Here is a 19,117-nt window from a genome sequence, read left to right as displayed (position 1 = left end):
TTAAAAAAAAAATAAAAAAAATAAAAAGCTGGACGTGTCCTAAATCGCAGAACATGATACCCAGGGCGAGTATATTCGGAGGGAAGCCACGGATTGACTTTTAGACGCTAAGCTTCGCTTACGCTTTTCTCCTTAAATGAAATTAATTCCCACGTGGTCCGGGGGGAGCGCCTTTCAAAAGAATATTCCCTTTTCAGTAGCTTAGAAGCATTCATTTGCCTCGCTTGGATTACCCGTATTCTTTTTTGGCTCAGCAATTTCCAGCTCACTTTAGAAAGTCATTTCATCCTTGGGCGGAAGTGCATTTCCAGATATATTGGGCACTCTCGAGCCCTGTTGGCTCCGAGGACTTCTTTGAGGATCTCAGTCAGGAAAAACATTTTTCTGTGGATGACAACAATTGGGAGAGTTCTGGGTAACTCTTAGAACCACTGAAATAAGCAGTGACTGTGAGATTAGCAGATGGGTTGGCAGTCAAGATTAAAGCAGCGTGTGGAGGACTGAAACAAAAAATAAGAGAACTCAATTAACTTCATGCTCCTGCCCATGGACACTTTTGGTTGTCTGCCGTTTCTCAATATTACAAATAATGTTGCATTGGTACTTGTGGTTGTAAAAGATTTCCTCTAGAATATATTCTCTTACGCTGGGTCAAAGGGTACACACATCTTTAATTTTACTAGATAGTATCACAGGGATCTCCAAAATGCCCGCACCAATTTCTACTCCCATCAGCAGGACGTGAGGTCTTCCGTTAGTCTACCTCTTCACCAAAACTCAGTAGTATCTGAATTTTTAATTTTTGTTGGTCGTCCAATGGTGGTAAAATTGCATTCCCTCACTGTTTTAATTTGTACTTGTCTGAGACACAGTCATAGTGCATGACTGTTCATATATCCTTTGGCCTTTAAGCTTCCTCTTCTGTGAGTTACCGGTTTCTATTATGTTGGCTTGTGTTTTTTTTTTTTTTCTCCTATCGATTTGTAAGATCTTCTTTAAAAATACTCTTTGTAATTTTATGTTTTGCAAATAGCATCTTCTAGTCCATGGATGTTCTTTTCACTTTATCTTTGGGAGCATTTTATAGGTCCACACTATGTGCTGATCTCCCCTTTCGTATGTTTAAGAAATCCTTCCCTATACCTTGGTCACAAATATTTTTTCCTAAATTGGGTTCAAAAATGTGTAAGGCTTATACGCACCCCACTGTTCATAGCAGCATTGTCCACAATAGCTAAATTGTGGAAGGAGCCGAGATACCCTTCAACAGATGACTGGATTAAGAAGATGTGGTCCATATATACAATGGAATATTACTCAGCCATCAGAAAAAACGAGTTCTCAACGTTTGCTGCAACATGGATGGGACTGGAGGAGATTATGCTAACGTGGTCGTGGCAGGATTTAGTTCTTTGTAGCTGTAGCTGAGCTTCTCATTTCCTTGCTAGCTGTTAGCCAGAGGACTTTCTAGCTCTTAGAGGCCATCCACATTCCTTGCGCTGTGGCCCCCCACTTGATCTTCAAAGCCATTTGCAAGGAAACTCCCTTGTGTTAAATCCCTCCACAAGCTTCAAATCTCTCTGAGAATCTCTTCTTCAGGAAGAGTCCTGTCCTTTCTAAGGGCTCACCTGATTAGGTCAGGCCCACCTAGGATAATCTCTGTATTTTGAAGTCAACTCATTTGGGATCTTAATTACATCCGCAGCATTCCTACACAGCAACACTTAGATTAGTGCTTGATTAAATAACTAGGAGAAGCTGTGGGTATACCAGGGGTCCATAATCTTGGGGGCCATCTTAGAATTCTCCCTACCACAAGCTATAAAGTAAGGATCCATATTTATTCCATTTGGATCGCTACTTTTGTTTTGAAAATTTAAGAAATATACAAAAATAGAGAAAATACTTTCATGAACTCCTATGTTCCCAGTACCCTGCTTCTGCAAATTCATAGGGCTAATCTTGCTTCATCTATGTCCCCACTGCCTTCTCCCACCCCTTGCCTGCAGATTATTTTTCAGCAAATCTGAGACATAGTAGCTTGTAAATCTTTCCATATGTATCTTTAAAGACATTGATTTCTTTCTACCTGGAATTAGCCAAACTCAAGGTTAAGCACCCCATTCTTCAAACTGCCAAGTCTGCCCAAGACTTCTGACAGCAGCTGCAAGTTCGGGATTTCCCAAAGGAAACTTCAGGTTTGATAAGTTGCTAGAAAGGTGCAGAGCGCTCACAGAAACGTATTCTATTCACAGTCCCATTTATTACAGGCAAAGGAATCGAATTAGAAGATAAGCATAGGGTATGTTGGACTGGGAGAGTTCCAAATGTAAAGCTTCCATGTCCTCAGGGATGCGTTACCCTCCCAGCATTGATAGGTGGCAATAAGTATATGGAGTATTGCCAAGCCAGAAAGCTCACCCAAGCTTTGGCATGCAGACTTTTCACTGGGGTCTCATTATGAAGGCATGATTGACTGAATCATCACCCATGTGGGTGATGAACTCAATCTCCAGGCCCCCTCTGCTCCCAGAGGCGGAGCTGATGATACATGTGGCTCACAGCCCCAACCCTGTAATTACATGGTTGGTCTTTCTGTTGGGGCGGGTCCCTACCCTGAGTCATCTCCTACCCTGAGTCATCTCGTTAGCATAGACTATCAGCAGAGGCTACAGCACCCACCCTGAATAACAAAGACACTCCAATCACTTAGGAAATTTCTAGAGTTTACAGGTTAGCTCTCAGGAACTGGGAGCAAAGGCCAACCAAGAGTGTCCTTCCTTCCTTCCTCCCTTCCTCCCTTCCTCCCTTCCTCCCTTCCTCCCTTCCTCCCTTCCTTGCTTCCTCCCTTCGTCCCTTGCTTCCTTCCTTCCTTCCCTCCTTCCCACAATACCATTATCACACCTAAAAAATTAAAACAATTCCTTGTTGTCATCAAATATCCAATAAATGTTCTAATTTCCTCCGCTGTCTATTTTTTTTAAAAAGCAGTTGATTTCTTTAAATCAGTATCCTAACGACCCTCACACATTGCACTTGGTTGATATGTAACTTAAGTTTCTTTTAGCTTATAGGTTCCTCTTCCCTCTTCCCCCGCCCCCCACCCTTGCAATATATTTGTAGAAGAGAATGAGTCATTTGTTCTACAGAGTCTACCATGTTCAGGATTTTGCATAAATTACGTAACCGTAAAATACCGCTTACACGTGACCTATTTGAATTCACTGAGCTAGAACAGACAGTTCAAACACACCTTGCGGCACACATTTCACAGGCACAAGCAAGCATTTTAAAGACCCTTGTGAGAAAGCCACTAGATGCATGAACAGCTGGGTGAGGTGGGAACTCCGGAATATCTGTTCTAGTCTGTCCTTGATCCATCTTCCAAGCTTTTTTTTTTTCAAGATTTTATTTATTTATTTGACAGAGAGAGACATTGAGAGGGAACACAAGCAAGGGGAGCATGAGAGGGAGAAGCAGGCTTCCCGCCAAGCAGGGAGCCCGATGTGGGGCTCGATCCCAGAACCCTGGGATCATGACCTGAGCCGAAGGCAGACGCTTAATGGCTGAGCCACCCAGGCACCCCTATCCTCCAAGCTTAACTGCACGTTAGTTACCTTCACGTGAATGACTAGTCCCGGGCTGGGAAAGCTTCAGGACTTCAAGGCCTATATGACAGACACTTCATAGAGGCCTGTACCAATGGCCCAGACAAAGGGGATTTCTAAGAATAAAACAAACTGCCGTGTGTCGGTGACTCGGAATCCCCCAAGACTTCTGCCTATCAAGAAATGAAGTTTTGACCGACAAGGGTTTTGGAGTTCTGGGGTCACACTGTACAAACTCTGGAAAAAACAAAACTGGATCTCTGGCTGAATTGGGAATCAGGTCTTTTGGGCCCAAGTGACTTCTAAGTCAGAATGACACAGATTTACAGAAGTCAACTGTAAAAAGCTTGACTCAAGAAAACTGGCTCCGTCTCAAAAACAGACGTGTCTTTCAACAAAGTTCTTTAAGACATGCTTGGAGGTGAGAGCTGAGCCCCCAGTAAGTGCCTTTAGAGATCCCATCACAATTGTCTTGCCCCTGATAGATCTGCAAGTCTTCAAAAGAGCTTTGTTGTCATGTTGGAGAAATTGGTCCCCCACAATGAGTACGAATTAAGTGCTCTTAATATATTTTCTTTTCTTTTTTTTTTTTTTAAGATTTTATTTATTTTTGAGAGAAAGAGAGAGAGAGAGAGAAAACGAGTGGTGTGAGGGGCAGAGGGAGAAGCAGATTCCCTGCTGAGCAGGGAACCAGATGTGGGACTCGATTCCAGGACCCCGAAATCATGACCTGAGCTGAAGGCAGACGTTCAACCGACTGAGCCACCCAGGCGCCCTCTTAATATATTTTCAAGAAGACGAAACTCCTTCTCTCGGTTGTGGCTTCACTCCAGGCTTTTGTCCTGGGGAACATACCATTTGAGGATGGGATGGATACCATGGCCATCCCGTGGATCCTCTCGCGTCCGGGAGTCCTTGACTTACAGGACTGCATGGGGTACTCTGGCCAAATGCCAAGGTGTTCGTCAGATTTAAAATGTAGATATGCCGGCTGGTCGGCCACAGTGCTGGAACTCAGACACACATATGTTTCCATAATTCCAAACCCAGAACCCTCTCCCTCGCAAGATCTGCCTCTCCATTACCTGTCCAGCAACACAGATGTCAAGCCCAGAGCACCAGCTAAGCTCCTTTCGGGGAGCATGGGCTCCTACCCATGGTGGGCTTTAGGGATGAGGTCAGTACCCCCTGGCTTCTATCACCAGGATCTCCATTTGGACCACCAAGGCCAGTTTCTGGAAAACAGAGGTTTGCTCGCGGTGGGCTTGGGACATGCTCACTGGCAGACTGTCCTGTGCGGGGAGGTTGTACACACGGGACTGCATTTTCGGGAAGAAATGGAGCTCTCTGGATTGTTGTTCCTCCAGAGGAGAGCTGCTAGAAGGGACCCCGTGTTGGGAGGCAGAGCCAGCGAGGGCGGACTTGTAGGATAGCCCTGGAGAGTTGGGATGTTGTCTTGCCGTGGGGCTCAGGGAGGTGGAGGATGAGGCTGGGTTCTTATGAGAACCGTGCTGGGAAGGAATGGACACTGGGACTCAGTGGAAGATTTGGGGTCTGGGAGGTTGTTGCCAAATGGAACTAGGTGGGTGGGGTGCGGGAGTGAAATTTGTGTGCCGTCCAATGCTGCATACAGGACTGACTTGGGTCCAGGGTCTGCGGTGCTGCAATTAAGACTGTTGTTCTTCTGGAAAGCTTTGCTCAGGGGAGCCTGGCAGGAGAGCTCTCTGTAGCCAGAACTCTCAGTGCTTTTCTCCTCAGGCTGCTCCAGTGTCACTGTTCACGCCACCAGAAAATTGAGGGTGATTACAGAGAACTAGAGAGTGATGGTCCAGGAGGTTGGGCTTTGGAAAATTCCTTTTTCACTTTTATACATAAAGACCTGAGACTTTACGCAGAGAGGTGGGGCTGCCAATTTTGGCTGATAGGATGAGGACCATTTTATGAGGCTTAGTCTATGATTCCTTCACCTTGACTTTGAAGGAGCCATTACTATCTTCTTGGTCAGTATGTAAGTCAGGAGCCGCCCACGGTGTGGTCTGCCCTCCTTACCCAGAAACGTGGTCTACACCCAGCATTGGGGCCAGAGGGTTTGGACCTCAGCATCCAGGAAAGCTTTCACCCTACTCCTCCCCAGAATGACTCTTGTTTCTTTCCAGACCACCACCTGACAGGGCACCTCCCTGATTTCAGCATTCTCTCTCAATTTCTTCCAGGCTCTGCTCCCCGTTTCCTCTTCTTTACCAGAACAAATCTGTTCTCTCTGCTCCGTGTCTTTCTCCTCTTCCAGCATCTCTGCAATCTTTGCTTATGTGTGTGCCTGGCATTCATCCTGGTACTTGGCCATCTGCTCTGGCATTGCCTTGCCAATAGCTTCTTTAAGTTTCTGTAGAGGCTCCTTCAGATGCACCCCCTCAGCTCCCAGAGAAGTTTTTGAGCAAGTATGAGCAGAATGTCCTTGCCGAGAGCAGGAATGAAGTCCCATGGCCATGCACTTCAGAGCGGACCGGGCCGCTCACCTCCCAGGTTTGTACCTCCATGTCTAATAGGATCCCATGAACATCCTGGGCGAGGAATATCATTTGTACTCTCCCTCAGCGGTTCTGGCAGCCTGAGCCAGCTCCTCAGTATGTCTCTCCAGGGCACCGGAGGGAAGAGAACTATTTGAATTCCTGGTCCAATCCCATCCCATGGGAATCTCTTTCATCACCCATATCACAGAGGGGTCTTCCTTCGGACACTCACTAGGCAGCTACTTCAAGTCCAAATCAGTGAGAGAGACCATGGCAGTGACCTCCTGGAAAAACTGTTGTCGGAAGCAGAGTGGAAGGTTGAGGGCAAGGGGTGGGAGATGCTTCCCCATTTCCACAGGCTTATGCTCCTCATGCTTGTTTAGGCGAGGGGGGGGATTATTTCTCTCTCTGAAATTTCTTTACCATCTATTTTTTTTTTAAGATTTTATTTATTTTTTCAACAGAGATAGAGACAGCCAGCGAGAGAGGGAACACAAGCAGGGGAAGTGGGAGAGGAAGAAGCAGGCTCATAGCGGAGGAGCCTGATGTGGGGCTTGATCCCATAACGCCGGGATCATGCCCTGAGCCGAAGGCAGACGCTTAACAGCTATGCCACCCAGGCGCCCCAATCTTTACCATCTTTTTATCATCTAGCGCCCCTTGAGCATTCCTTCTTCTTCTTCTTACCAGCACTGAGAGCTGTGAAACCAGTTTAGGAAAACTTGGGCTTTGTTCACTTCCTCTCCCTGCTGAAAGTGTCATCTCTTTTCATTTTTCTCTTCTTACTCCTTTCCTTCAACTTCTTTGGTAATTTTCCCTCTTTAATGAAGTCGTTGTCTGATGCTGTTGCTTGTCGTAACTGCCGGTTCTCAGGGCGATGTAAAGCACCCCATACTTCGTGGTCAGAGAAGCAGGAAGAAGCTCATTACATGCTTCAAGTCCAAATCAGCAGGCAGAAGAATCAGATACGTCACACTCATCCCCCACACCGATTACGGCCCATATTTGGTCTTCTCCATGATTCTTTCCACCCTTGTTTCCAGATTGCAGACCTTCTACTTTTTCCCTGCACACTCTTCACTAGCCCTGGGTAGAACTCTCGGCACGCTCATTATCAGGTCAAAGACATGAGTGTAATCTGAGCAGTTGCTGCAGCCAGCTTGGAATCTCAATGCTCTTCTGCTCTCCCAACTTCCTCTTGCCCAGATTTCTTTAAAAAGGTGAGATTCCGAGGGCCTGGGAAAGGGGTGACCTGTAGGGTTCCGACACGATTACAAACAAGTGTTGGCAGCTGTTACTGTTTGGCTTCTTGGTCACAAGTGCAACAGCACAGTGGGCTGCAAATGTTTCCTCGCTGGCAGGCTCAGCCAGATCCGTTGGCTGCAGCTCTTATTATCAACTGGACCCAGAAGCAAGTCTACCAGTGGCACCCCAAGTAGTTCCACAGTCCATGTCCACGGATCAAAATACTCCCATGAGAGTCAGAAAAGAGAGGGAAAAATCCCAACTCAAGGTCTGTGAAGCATGTCTTGTAGTGAATGCCCTGGGAGAACTTGGAAATCTGGCTCTTCGAAAACCAGTTGTTAAAGAAGAGCACTCACTGAAGACTCAACAATATGAAAATAAACAACCCAGTTAAAAAATGAACAAAAGACCTTGGGCACCTGGGTGGCTCAGTTGGTAAAGCATCTGCCTTCAGCTCTGGTCATGATCCCAGGGTCTTGGGATCGAGTTCCGCATTGGGCTCCCTGCTTAGCGGGGAGTTTGCTTCTTCATCTCCCTCTGCTCCTCTCCCCTGCTCTCCCTGTCTCTCAAATAAATAAATAAAATCTTTTTTAAAAATGAGCAAAAGACCTGAACAGACACCTCACCAGAGAAGATACACAGACGGCAAATAAGCATATGAAAAGATACTCTACGTCCTGTCCTATGTCATTAGGGAAATGCAAATAAAAACAATGAGTTCCCACTGCACCCTTATTAGAATGGCCAAAATCCAGAACACCGACAACACCAAATGCTGGCAGGGAGGTGGAGCAACAGGAATGCTCATTCATCGCTTGTGGGAATGTAAAATGGTACAACCGCTTTGGAAGACAATTTGGCAGTTTCTGACGAAGTTAAACATACTCTTATTATACCATTCAGCAATAGCGCTCCTTAGTATTCATCCAAAGGAGTTGAAAACTTATGTCTACACCAAAGCCAGCATATGGATGCTTATAGCGTAATTGTTCATAGTTTGTTCATAACTTCCAAAACTTGGAAACAATCAAAATGTCATTCAGTAGGTGAATAGATAAAAATGGAATGTTATTAGGTGCTAAAAAGAAATGAGCTCTCGCGGTGCCTGGGTGGCTCAGTCTGTTGGGCATCTGTCTTCAGCTCAAGGCATGGTCTCAGGGGTTTGGGATTGAGCCCCTCATTGGGCTCTCTGTTCAGCAGTGGGTCTGCCTTTCCCTCTCCCTCTGTCATCTCTCTCACTTTCTCTTAAAAATAAATAAATAAATAAAATCTTAAAAAAAAAAGAAATGAGCTATCAAGTCATGATAAGCCTTAGAGGAACCTTAAATGCATGTTGCTAAGTGAAAGAAGCAAGTGTGAAAAGGCTACACACTGTGTGATTCCAACTATATAATCTTCTAGAAAAGGCAAAATTATGGAGACAGTAAAAAGATTGGTGGTTGTTAGAGGTTGGGTAGGAGAGAGGAATATGTAGGGGGAGCACAGAGGATTTTGGGGGGGCAATGAAACTATCCTGTATGATACAGTAATGGTGGATACATGTTATTAAACATTTGTGCTATGGAATTTAGTTAACAATAATGTACCAATACTGGTTCATCCATTGTAACAAATGTACCACATTGATGCAAGATGTAAATAGTAGGGGGAACTGGGTTGGTGGTGGAGGGGGTGCATTTGGGAACTCTCTGTACTTTCCAATTCATTTTCCTATAAATCTAAAACTGCTTTAAAAAATAGTCAATTAAAGAAAAAAATGCACTCACAACCACAGAAGAACAGAAAAGACCTTCTGTAAGAAGTCTCCCAGATGAGAGTGGCATCTGGGGCACAGTGGAATGTGCTCACTGAGCCCAGAACCTGGAGGAGAAAAGGAGACCAGGCTTTCCGGGGCCATGGCCAAGCAGAGCCACCAGGGCCAAAGGATCAGCCCTGCCTTAAGTGAGAGGGGAGACGGGTCTTCGGGGGTGAGGTGGCACTGAGGGATTAGGTGGTTGTGGTCAGAAGCCCAGAGTGGGGGGGAAGGATCCCTGCCCTCTTCCTTTCTTTTTTTTTTAAGTAGACTCCACGCTTAGCATGGAGCCTACCACAGGGCTTGAACTCATGACCCCGAGATCAAGACCTGAGCTGAGATCAAGAGTGGGACGCTTAACCGACTGAGCCACCCAGGTGCCCCTGCGGGACCCCTGCCCTCACTCTAATGCATGTTATGCCTTCCCTGACCTAGAGATCTCAAACACGATTATTCTGAAGTCTCTCTCTGTTCCATAACAGTGACGTCACCTGTACTGAGTTCATATCAGATTATTTTGTTAGGTGTTTTTTCCGTAGCATGGGACTCCTTTATGTGCTCTAGAACTTTTGTCTGCACGTTCATTTGGAGTGCCTTTTCCTTGCTTTTTGTTTTCCTTTTCCTTTGTTTTATTTGCACCTACATCTGCCTTCTGTGAAAGGCTTGGCAGTTGCCTCAACTCAGCCCTCCTTCACAGTAGGAAACTGAACGGAAGTGCCACACACACCCTGTTTCCTGGGTTTGTTACTCTGTATACTAGTGACGAACCATGAGCGTGTGTGTGTGTGTGTGTGTGTGTGTGTGTGTGTGTGTTCACTTCCACAGTGAACCTGGGGCATCTCTTGGAACGTGATTCTGCACCAGCTCAGACTTCTGTCTTACCAGGTTCCCAGCCATACCCTCTTTCCAGCCTGAGGCTGCAGCCTCTGTGTGCACAGACAGCATTTACATTTTGGTGGACTTGACCCCAGTAGAGGTTTGGTGCAAGACAATGGCTCTCTTCCCATTTCTCCCTGCTTCTTCTATATAAACTAATCTAGAATCTTTGCTTCCGTTTGCCTGGGAGACAGAGAAAACCTTTCTGCAGTGAAAGGGAAGAACAAAGCAGAAATTCAGAGAGAAGCAAAAAAAATCTAAAGGTGAAGAGGGAGGAACTCATGAGTTCCCCATTTTCCTCAAGCTCTGTTCTCTGCTTTTCTTGAAGTTTGATTGTCTAATTCTACCTTCAATTCCAGGACACACCTTAGGATCTTTATAATACCCTCTCATGTATTTCTGCTGAAGCTGGCTCCAATGGGTTTCTGATATTTAAAATCAAGAGGCCCAGTGAATATGGGTCTTTGGGGCATCCCTGGATCCAGCGGGCTTATGATTCCTGCACCCCACCCTGTGGGAGTTCCCAGTCCCAGAACCCCTGCATTCAAGTAGCAATCTTGGCTCTCACTCTGCAGCAGGAAGGTTTGGATTCCTATCAATCTAAGCAAACTTTGACAGGAAGACAGGGTTTGGTCAGGAAGACAGGGCCACTCTGTGCATTGCAGGAAACTAAGGGCTTAAGGGTTTATGTGATGTGGGGAGCCTAGGGAAATGAGGGTCTGAAGGTTGTGGGTGGAAGGTTGGAATAACAGTCATCAAGGCTTCTAGCATGAAGCACTGGCTGCCCATGTGGTTCTCAGAAGTTCTCCGGGAAATTACAGTTCTCAAGTGTCTAGAAATGACCCAACCAGCTTTCTTTCCAGCAGCGAAGTGGGAACCTGGGATGTTTGGGAAGCTATGGTATTTGGCCACAGTGACTGTCAAGTGGGAAGTCTTGGGCAATTCCAAGAGTCGAGTTCACAGGGAGCTCTGAGAAAATGGAGATTGCAGAGAAGACCCTCGAAGTAAGAGGTAACCGTGCAAAGTTGACAACCAACAATAGAGCCCGAGGACCTTTGAAGACAAGAAAATCGTCGTGTATTGAGAGCCAGAGGACTCCCAAAGTGAAAATGGCTGAACCAAATGATCTCTGAGGTCTTTTCCAGTTTTAAGATCTGCCGAGTCTTTAACATGGTCCACATAGTGTCCCCTCTAGACTCATCAATAGCAAGGGAAACACGGAAGGTTGCGAAGCTGGACTGCCCTTAGTAAAGTGACAAGAGCTCTTTGCACACTGGCCTGTGATTGAGAAGGTGGTGCCCAGTATTTCACTATGGTTTGTTTTTCTTTTTTTTTTTTTTTTAAAGATTTTATTTATTTATTTGACAGAGATAGAGACAGCCAGTGAGAGAGGGAACACAAGCAAGCGGAGTGGGAGAGGAAGAAGCAGGCTCCTAGCGGAGGAGCCTGATGTGGGGCTCGATCCCATAACGCCAGGATCACGCCCTGAGCTGAAGGCAGACGCTTAACCGCTGTGCCACCCAGGCGCCCCTATGGTTTGTTTTTCTTATAACTTCAGCTTTCCTGAGCAAACCAGCCCTTCCTCCACTCCCTAGCTTTCTCCCATTGTTTCTGCCCCTTGCGTTCGGTGCCGTGACCTGACATTGCGGTTGCGCCGTCCTGCCCCAGCTTACCTGTTCAGTGTTGGTTCATGAATGGTGTCCTTATTTCCAGCTTGGCTGGAGGGGACAGAAACACCTTAGTCTCCTCCGGCTCCTTGACCAATCTACTTACCCAAATGCACAAGGACCTGGGACAAAGACCCACGCTTCTTTCCCACTTAAAAAATTATCCCATCTTTTTTCAAACTACTTCTTCAGCCAGCCTGTTTTGCTCTCCTCTCCACAGAATATGTAAAATCTTTCTTGTACATTAAGAGCTTGTGAAAGGTCACATACTCTCTGAGCTTTTGCTGCTAATGTCGTTTTACTGGACTGGGGAGAACGTACTTGTAGTGGTTACGTAATCCTCAGACTGGCTGACAAGGAACGTCACCACTATAATATGCTTAAGTGGGGGGTCCTCGTTTTTGATTTATTGTCCTGATGAAATAAAATCCTACTGGCATTTTCTTCCTTTAGTTAGATGCTAAAGGAAGTCAGCATTTTCTTTCATGCAGATGTTCCACTTTACTTCCATAGACAAATATCACTGAAAGACTGAAGTAATATTGATGATCCAAACCGAAGACTCAAAATTCCTATACTAAAGATTAATGGGTTTTTAGTTCTTTCTGTCAAAGTAAACCATAGCGCATCATTTCATCCCCTCAAATTTTAGTTTCAGGGGCACCTGGGTGGCTCAGTTGGTTAAGCATCTGACTCTTGGTTTCGGCTCAGGGCATGATCTCAAGGGTTGTGAGATCGAGCCCCGTATCGGGCTCTGCACTGGGCATGGAGCCTGCTTAAGATTCTCTCCCTCTACCTCTGCCTCTCCCCACCGTTCTCTCTCTCTCACAGATCAATGAATCAATCAATCAATATTAAAAAACAAATTTTAGTTTCGAAAAGGATGCACAGTTCAATCCTCATAAACATGGTGAAATTGGTCAGAAATGCTGTAGGTTCTTCATAGCTGAAAATGGTCTGATGATTAAATAGACTGATATAGAACACTTGACAGCTCTTTCCCTCTTATACACTATAAATAATCTTGAAACCAGCTTTATCTGGCAGTTTTCAAAAATAAGTCAGTGAGGGCGCCTGGGTGGCGCAGTCGTTAAGCGTCTGCCTTCGGCTCAGGGCGTGATCCCGGCGTTCCAGGATCGAGCCCCACATCGGGCTCCTCCGCTGGGAGCCTGCTTCTTCCTCTCCCACTCCCCCTGCTTGTGTTCCCTCTCTCGCTGGCTGTCTCTCTGTCACATAAATAAATAAAATCTTTAAAAAAAAAATAAGTCAGTGAAACATGCAGTTAACACGTGGCACGATTCCATGACAAATAGACATGATTCGTAGGCCAGAGCAGGTTCATGCAGAAAACAGCTTTGCCTTTGATGAAATGTCACCGCATGTTTATATAGCATCCTTTGAGTGCTTAAGGAAACCCTGTATTTGAGGCTGAAATGCATGTACGACCACTTGATCTTTTCTGCAGCACGGATTCAATCGTTTTTTTGTTGAAATATTCTTCTTGGCCCCATCTGTACAATCACAGGCATCATGAAGTGCGGAGGTTTTTAGATATGTCCACAAATTCTTTGACACTCTCCCCAGGTGGGTTCTATGGCCTCTCCACTTGAATCTGGGCTGCCCTTAGCGGCTCCTTTGTCACCAATAGAACCAGCAGAAGTGAGCGGCATAACTTTGGAGGCAAGGTCCTAGAAGGCCATGTGGCTTCTGCTTGGTTCTTGGGATGCTTGTTGTGGGGAAGCCAGGTGCATGTAAGACATCTAACCACCCTGAGACCCACACGCTGTCAAGGCCATATGGAAGTGTTCCAGCTCACAGCCCAACTGAACTTCCAACTGCCAGCCAAACTGCCAGCCATGTGAATGAGCCATTTTGAACATTCAGCTTAGTCGAACTTTCAGATCACTCCAGTCATTGAGAGAGCTCAAGCGAGAACTGCCCAGCTGAGCCCTTCTCTAGTTCTGCAGTCAAATAATTTTAGGGACAATTCCGCATCTTTAAGGAATTAAAGGTTCAAAATGCACTTGGTAACACAGAAGGCTCTGATAAGTTCTGTAGCGCAGAAACCTATGAAGCCCAAGGGCACCTGGGTGGCTCAGTCAGTTAAGCGTCTGACTCTTGATTTCTTCTCGGGTCATGATCTCAGGGTCATGGGACTGAGCCCCATGTCAGGCTTCATGCTCAGTGGGGAGTCTGCTTGGAATTCTCTCTCTCCCTCTCCTTCTGCCCCTCCTCCCCCAAGCTCTCTCTCTAAAATAAATACATAAATTAAAAAAAAAAAAAGAAACCTATGTAGCCTCAATTTAATACATTTTGGGAAATACTGGCCTTCCGTTATAGCTTGGCTCAGAATTCAAAAAGAAAGCCTGTTGCAGTTGGAAAGTAAGAGGCTCTTGGTTAAAAAAGAAATTACACACAAGTTCAGGGAATACATCAGCAATCATCAGGAAGGAAGTTACTTACCCCTGAATAGGAAAACAGTTGGGTTTTTAAATGTCCTATGGTTCTGACTCTTTGGGTTGTCAACGCAGAGGCAGAAACTCCTGGCTGGGTTTCAGGGCAAATCTATGTATGTATGTATGTATGTATGTACCTACCTATCCATCCATCCATCCATCCATCCATCCATCCATCCATCCATCTTCATTCATTTCATCTGAACAGGTAATACATTCGTATAGTATAAAATTTACAAGGTACAAAGTGACATACACCATAAACTTTCCCTCCCACTCTGTCTTCCAGCCACAGTGTTTCCAATGTCTTGTCTAACCTTCTAGGGTTAACTTATGCATATATAAACACATATGTATGTATGTTCTTAAAACAGACATATATAGTGGCATACTATACATATTGCATTCCGCACCTTGCTTTTTTCACGTGAAAATACATACTTAAAGTCATCCTATATCCAAACATGGAAAGTTTCCTTACTCATAGTTTTTCCCACACCCACCAAATATGCCGTTGTATGGATGTGCCCTAATGTAACGAACCAGTCACTTATTGACGGGCCCTTTCCTATGATAAAAATGCGGCGATGAATAAACTTGCATGTGCGTTACTTTGCACAAGTGCAAACCTATGGAGGATAAATTACTAGATACGGGATAGCTGGGTCCAACGATGGCAGATGTTGTTGGTACCTGGCCCAGAACTCTTTTATGGGACTGGCATACCCATTTCCTAGCTGCAGCACCTGCTTTCTTTTCTGGAGAACTGCTCTTGTCTGACAGTTGCTGCCTGGCCTGCAGATGTCTTAGAAGTCACACGCCCTCCTGGGGGCAGCCCTTGACCAATGACTAACAGGTGCGTGGGTATAGCAGCCCGGCCTCTTTGTCTCTGGGCAGGACGGGCTCTGTGGTCGACTTATCATTCAAGAGCGCCTTGTGGATCAGGCTGAGGCTAGATGGATCTGAAGCCACATCTTGCTTTAGTTCCCTCTCCTGCCATCTCGCTTCCCTTACTCCCCTGCAGGTTTCTCCAGAGAACATTCCCTCAATAAGTCACGTGCACAAGAATCCCGGTTGCAGCCTCTGTTTCTAGGGAACGTTGTCTGCAACAAATGGTAGTGCGTGTGTAATTTTTATAGACTTCTTAGGTATTGCTCAGTTGCCCTCCAGAGGGGTTGTACCAAGGTAGACTCCTCGTAGAGAGGAGAAAGTGTTAAGGAAAATCTTCTCATCTTAATCGCTCATCAAGTATTAGTAAATGAATGACTATATGCCGTATCTTACTTTGCTGGTGCTGCCTTTGGTGCAGCGTACCCATACTTTCTTGTTTGTTTCCAGAGGAACAAGGACACACTTCTGCTTAAAAAGTTACGTTTCCATCTCATCCCATGTGACCACTGATTCCATGGCCCTTCCACTTGCTGTGACTGCCGTCGAGCGCTGGAAAGTAGATGGCAAGGGTAGGCAAAGGGAAGGGTGAGGAAGGGTTAGTAGAATTTAGGATATAACAAGATATAAGAACTGGTGTCTCCTTTCTTTTGAAAGCTTGGTAAAGCACCGGATACCCAAAGGAGAGGAAAATCTTTGAGACCCACAGGGAGATTCTGCTTCTGGATCTAAACTCGACCCGTGTTTCTAGGGGGTATATGGTTTGAGCTGCAGTGTGGTCTGCATAAGCTAGAGGCAGCCGGCTGTGGGCTTTGAGGTCAGCAGACTTGGGATCCAATCCTAGCTCTTGCTGACCTGTAGCTCGATGACCTTATCTCTGAATCTTGGTTTCATTTTCAGTAAAACAATAATGCCTATGTTGCCAAGTTCTTATGGAGATTCCGTGTGTTTGGTCCCTGGTCTGGGTTCTGTAAAGAGTAGTGGAAAGGGAGTAGGGATTGTGGCTATTATCAGTGCGCTCTCACTGATCATGATAAAAGGTTTCAACATTGGGGAATTGTATTTAGTACAGAAGAAGGCTACTTCTTCATGTTGTCCTGTTTCAATTCTTTTATACTAACAAAGGCCCAAACTTCCCTCCCGTCCCCTCCATCCCCCAGTTCATTCAGGGGCCGGCATGGACAGCCAATAAAAGAAAGCCAGAGCATGTGGGTTACAGGGTTTTCTCTTTGGGTAAATGTTCACGAAATCCAATGACCTGTACCGAAAAGGAAGGACTGACTCCCTGTATGGCAAGGGTTGGTAATGGTGAGAAGTTTTCCCATTTCCATGGAAGACAGCATAAAAGGCAATGGAAAGGTGGAGCCCAAGGGATTAGGATGCACTTAAGCAAGATCTTCTTCTTCTTTTTTTTTTTTTTTAAGATGTTATTTATTTATTTGACAGAGAGACAGCCAGCGACAGAGGGAACACAAGCAGGGGGAGTGGGAAAGGAGGAAGCAGGCTCCCAGCGGAAGAGCCTGATGTGGGGCTCGATCCCAGATCGCCGGGATCACGCCCTGAGCCGAAGGCAGACGCCCAACGACTGCGCCACCCAGGTGCCCCAAAAGCAAGATCTTCTAAGACCCTTGTTGCTAGAAGATTCCATACCTCTGGGTTTATTTGAGTGTAGTCCAGCTTTTTGATTCAGCATTGGCTTTGTATTGTCTAAGCCACCCCAAGGAACCCCATGCATAAAGCAAAATGCACATATTAAGAACAAAGGAACAAAGCCAAGGGTTGGGTTTTTTCTTTTTTTTCTTTTTTTTTTTTTTTGGCTTCCATCATGTTTAAAATCATTTCGGGGGGAAGTTTCAAATTACCTGCTGTCATTATATTCCCCACCGATGTCCTGCTCATCGATGTTGATGTTGCATAATGAGTAAGGCTGTGAAGAACTGTATTTGCTGATTTGTTTTGGAGGAGGAAAGAGGACTTTCTTGAGACAAGAAAACTGGAACATTTACTCAACAAAATATTATGTTGAAGGAGTTGTCTCTCTTTTGGAAAAATAAGAAAGCCAGATCTGTTTTGAGCCTTTCATGTTAGATAATGGTTTCAGAGTATCTCTTTACATCTTGTAGAGTAATCATTACACAAATTATTTTGTGCTGTTTTCCATAATAAAGTACTTCTTGGTACTCGCACTCGAGAGAAGTCACAGGTTGCGGCGGAGTGTGCGCCAAGATCTTCCCCCCGCCCCCGCAGTAGGGAAGGCAGATTCGGTAAGGGCACGTGCACACATGTAGCGTTCATGGGGATCCAGGCCGCCATGGCGCACACATCCAGGAGACACCATTACATGGTGTCCTTTGTGAATGATGCCCCTGGGAATTCAACAGTGTAAACAGTGGGCCCCGGAATTGCGCCTCATTTAGTAATGTCACATTTTGGTTGTAAATGCCGCTTTGGGGGTCTTGCCTCACCTACTTTCCCTAGAAAGCATTATCTACAGTCTAAGCCACTGTGGCGACAACTTGAGGTCAGTGTTGTCAGAGCTGAAGCCTGCCGTCAAATCCAACTTAAGATACTCTTCTTCCTCTGCGTCGCACTGGGGTGTGGATGAGCGACTAAGGCTTGGTCCCTCGTGGTCCTCACGGCACAGGGGGTGACTCACCAAAAGCAAGAGATTTTAGGGGCGCCTGGGTGGCTCAGTCGGTTAAGCGTCTGTCTTCAGCTCAGCTCATGATCCTGGGGTCCTGGGATCCAATCCTGCATCAACCCCCCCCCCCCCCCGTGGGGATTCTGCTTCTCCCTCTCCTTCTGCCCCTCCACCCCATTCATGCTCTCCCTCTCCTTCTTTATCTCTCTCTCTCTCTCAAACAAATAAATAAAATCTTTTTTTAAAGAAGCAGGAGACTTTGGTCTTGTGGTCTACGGGCATGGTGATCCAATTTTTTCAAACAAAAATCAAGACATAGGGTCTGGTGAAGGTTTATTTATAGTCCATGGATATAGTTAAAAGGACTCTTACAACTAGTGATTTTATGTGATTTTTGTGACAAATCGTTGTGTTTTCTAAGAATGAAGTTCTGTAATTGATGTTGTCCTAGGAATTGTAATGTACACTCACTGCCTATGATATGGGTAAGTATCATTTATCCAAAGCTTATTATTGAAACATCAAATTAAATGCTTTACAGAAATTATCTCGTTTTCTCCTTAGGACAACCCTAGCTGGGGGGCACTACTAATCCATTTTCCAGAGGAGACAACTGAAGTTCTGGATGAGAAGGAGGTTACGAAGATCGTGTAGCTCATACGTGGTAGAGCTAATATTCCTCCCGAGGCTGGCAGAATCCTTTCTCTTCAATGAATGGACTCTGCACTGTCTTCTCCTATTTTTTACTCTTTTATTGGCAGATTTTAGTGTTTTATGTGGGTCTGGAGTGCAGCAAAAGTCTATAGTTCCATTAGGCCTACAATTCTCTACAAATCTCTGCAACAGGAGCTTTACAAGTCTCTCCTATTGGTGGAGAATTAGATATTCCTCATCTCTTCGGTTTAGTTCAGGTTGATGCACATTTATTAAGTGTCTACTTAGTACCAGGCACAGGGTTAGTAGCAATGGAATATAAAGATTAATAAATATCAATACTGCACCTTTCCTACCCTCAAGATGTGTGGATTAGAGGGAAAAGGTAAATACGCAAAGAACTAATACAAGGACAACTTTAATAAGAGATGTATTTGAGAAACTAATTGTTATAAGAGTTTCCAGAGGTGGAAATTAAATCTGACAAGGGAGGCTTCCTACAGACTGATATTTAATTAGGGCACTGGGAGATTGTAAGGCTGTCATGGTTTTTCTGGTTGTGTAATTTACACCAAAACTCAGTGGCATTAAACAATCATTTTAATTACCTAAAAATCTTATGTTGAGGAATTCAGGAAGGTCTCAGCGCAACAGTTCTTGCTGGGGGTCTCTTAAGTGGTTGTGATCCATGTGATGGTGTATAGTCATCTGAAGTCTCCAGGAGCTGGATGTCCAAGATGGCGCATGCACCTCGCTGGTGTTGATGCCCGCTCTCAGCCG

General features: G+C 45.4%; 1 pseudogene; it reads right to left on the bottom strand.

The window, feature by feature from the left end:
- Positions 1–5,670: 5,670 nt before the first annotated feature.
- LOC123001840 (ubinuclein-1-like) lies at positions 5,671–17,355 on the bottom strand (annotated as a pseudogene).
- Positions 17,356–19,117: the final 1,762 nt, after the last annotated feature.

The sequence above is a fragment of the Ursus arctos genome, chromosome X, assembly GCF_023065955.2.
Source record: "Ursus arctos isolate Adak ecotype North America chromosome X, UrsArc2.0, whole genome shotgun sequence".
Lineage (NCBI taxonomy): Eukaryota > Metazoa > Chordata > Mammalia > Carnivora > Ursidae > Ursus > Ursus arctos.
Note: the sequence above shows the minus strand (reverse complement) of the source record. Positions and strands in the feature narration are given on the sequence as shown.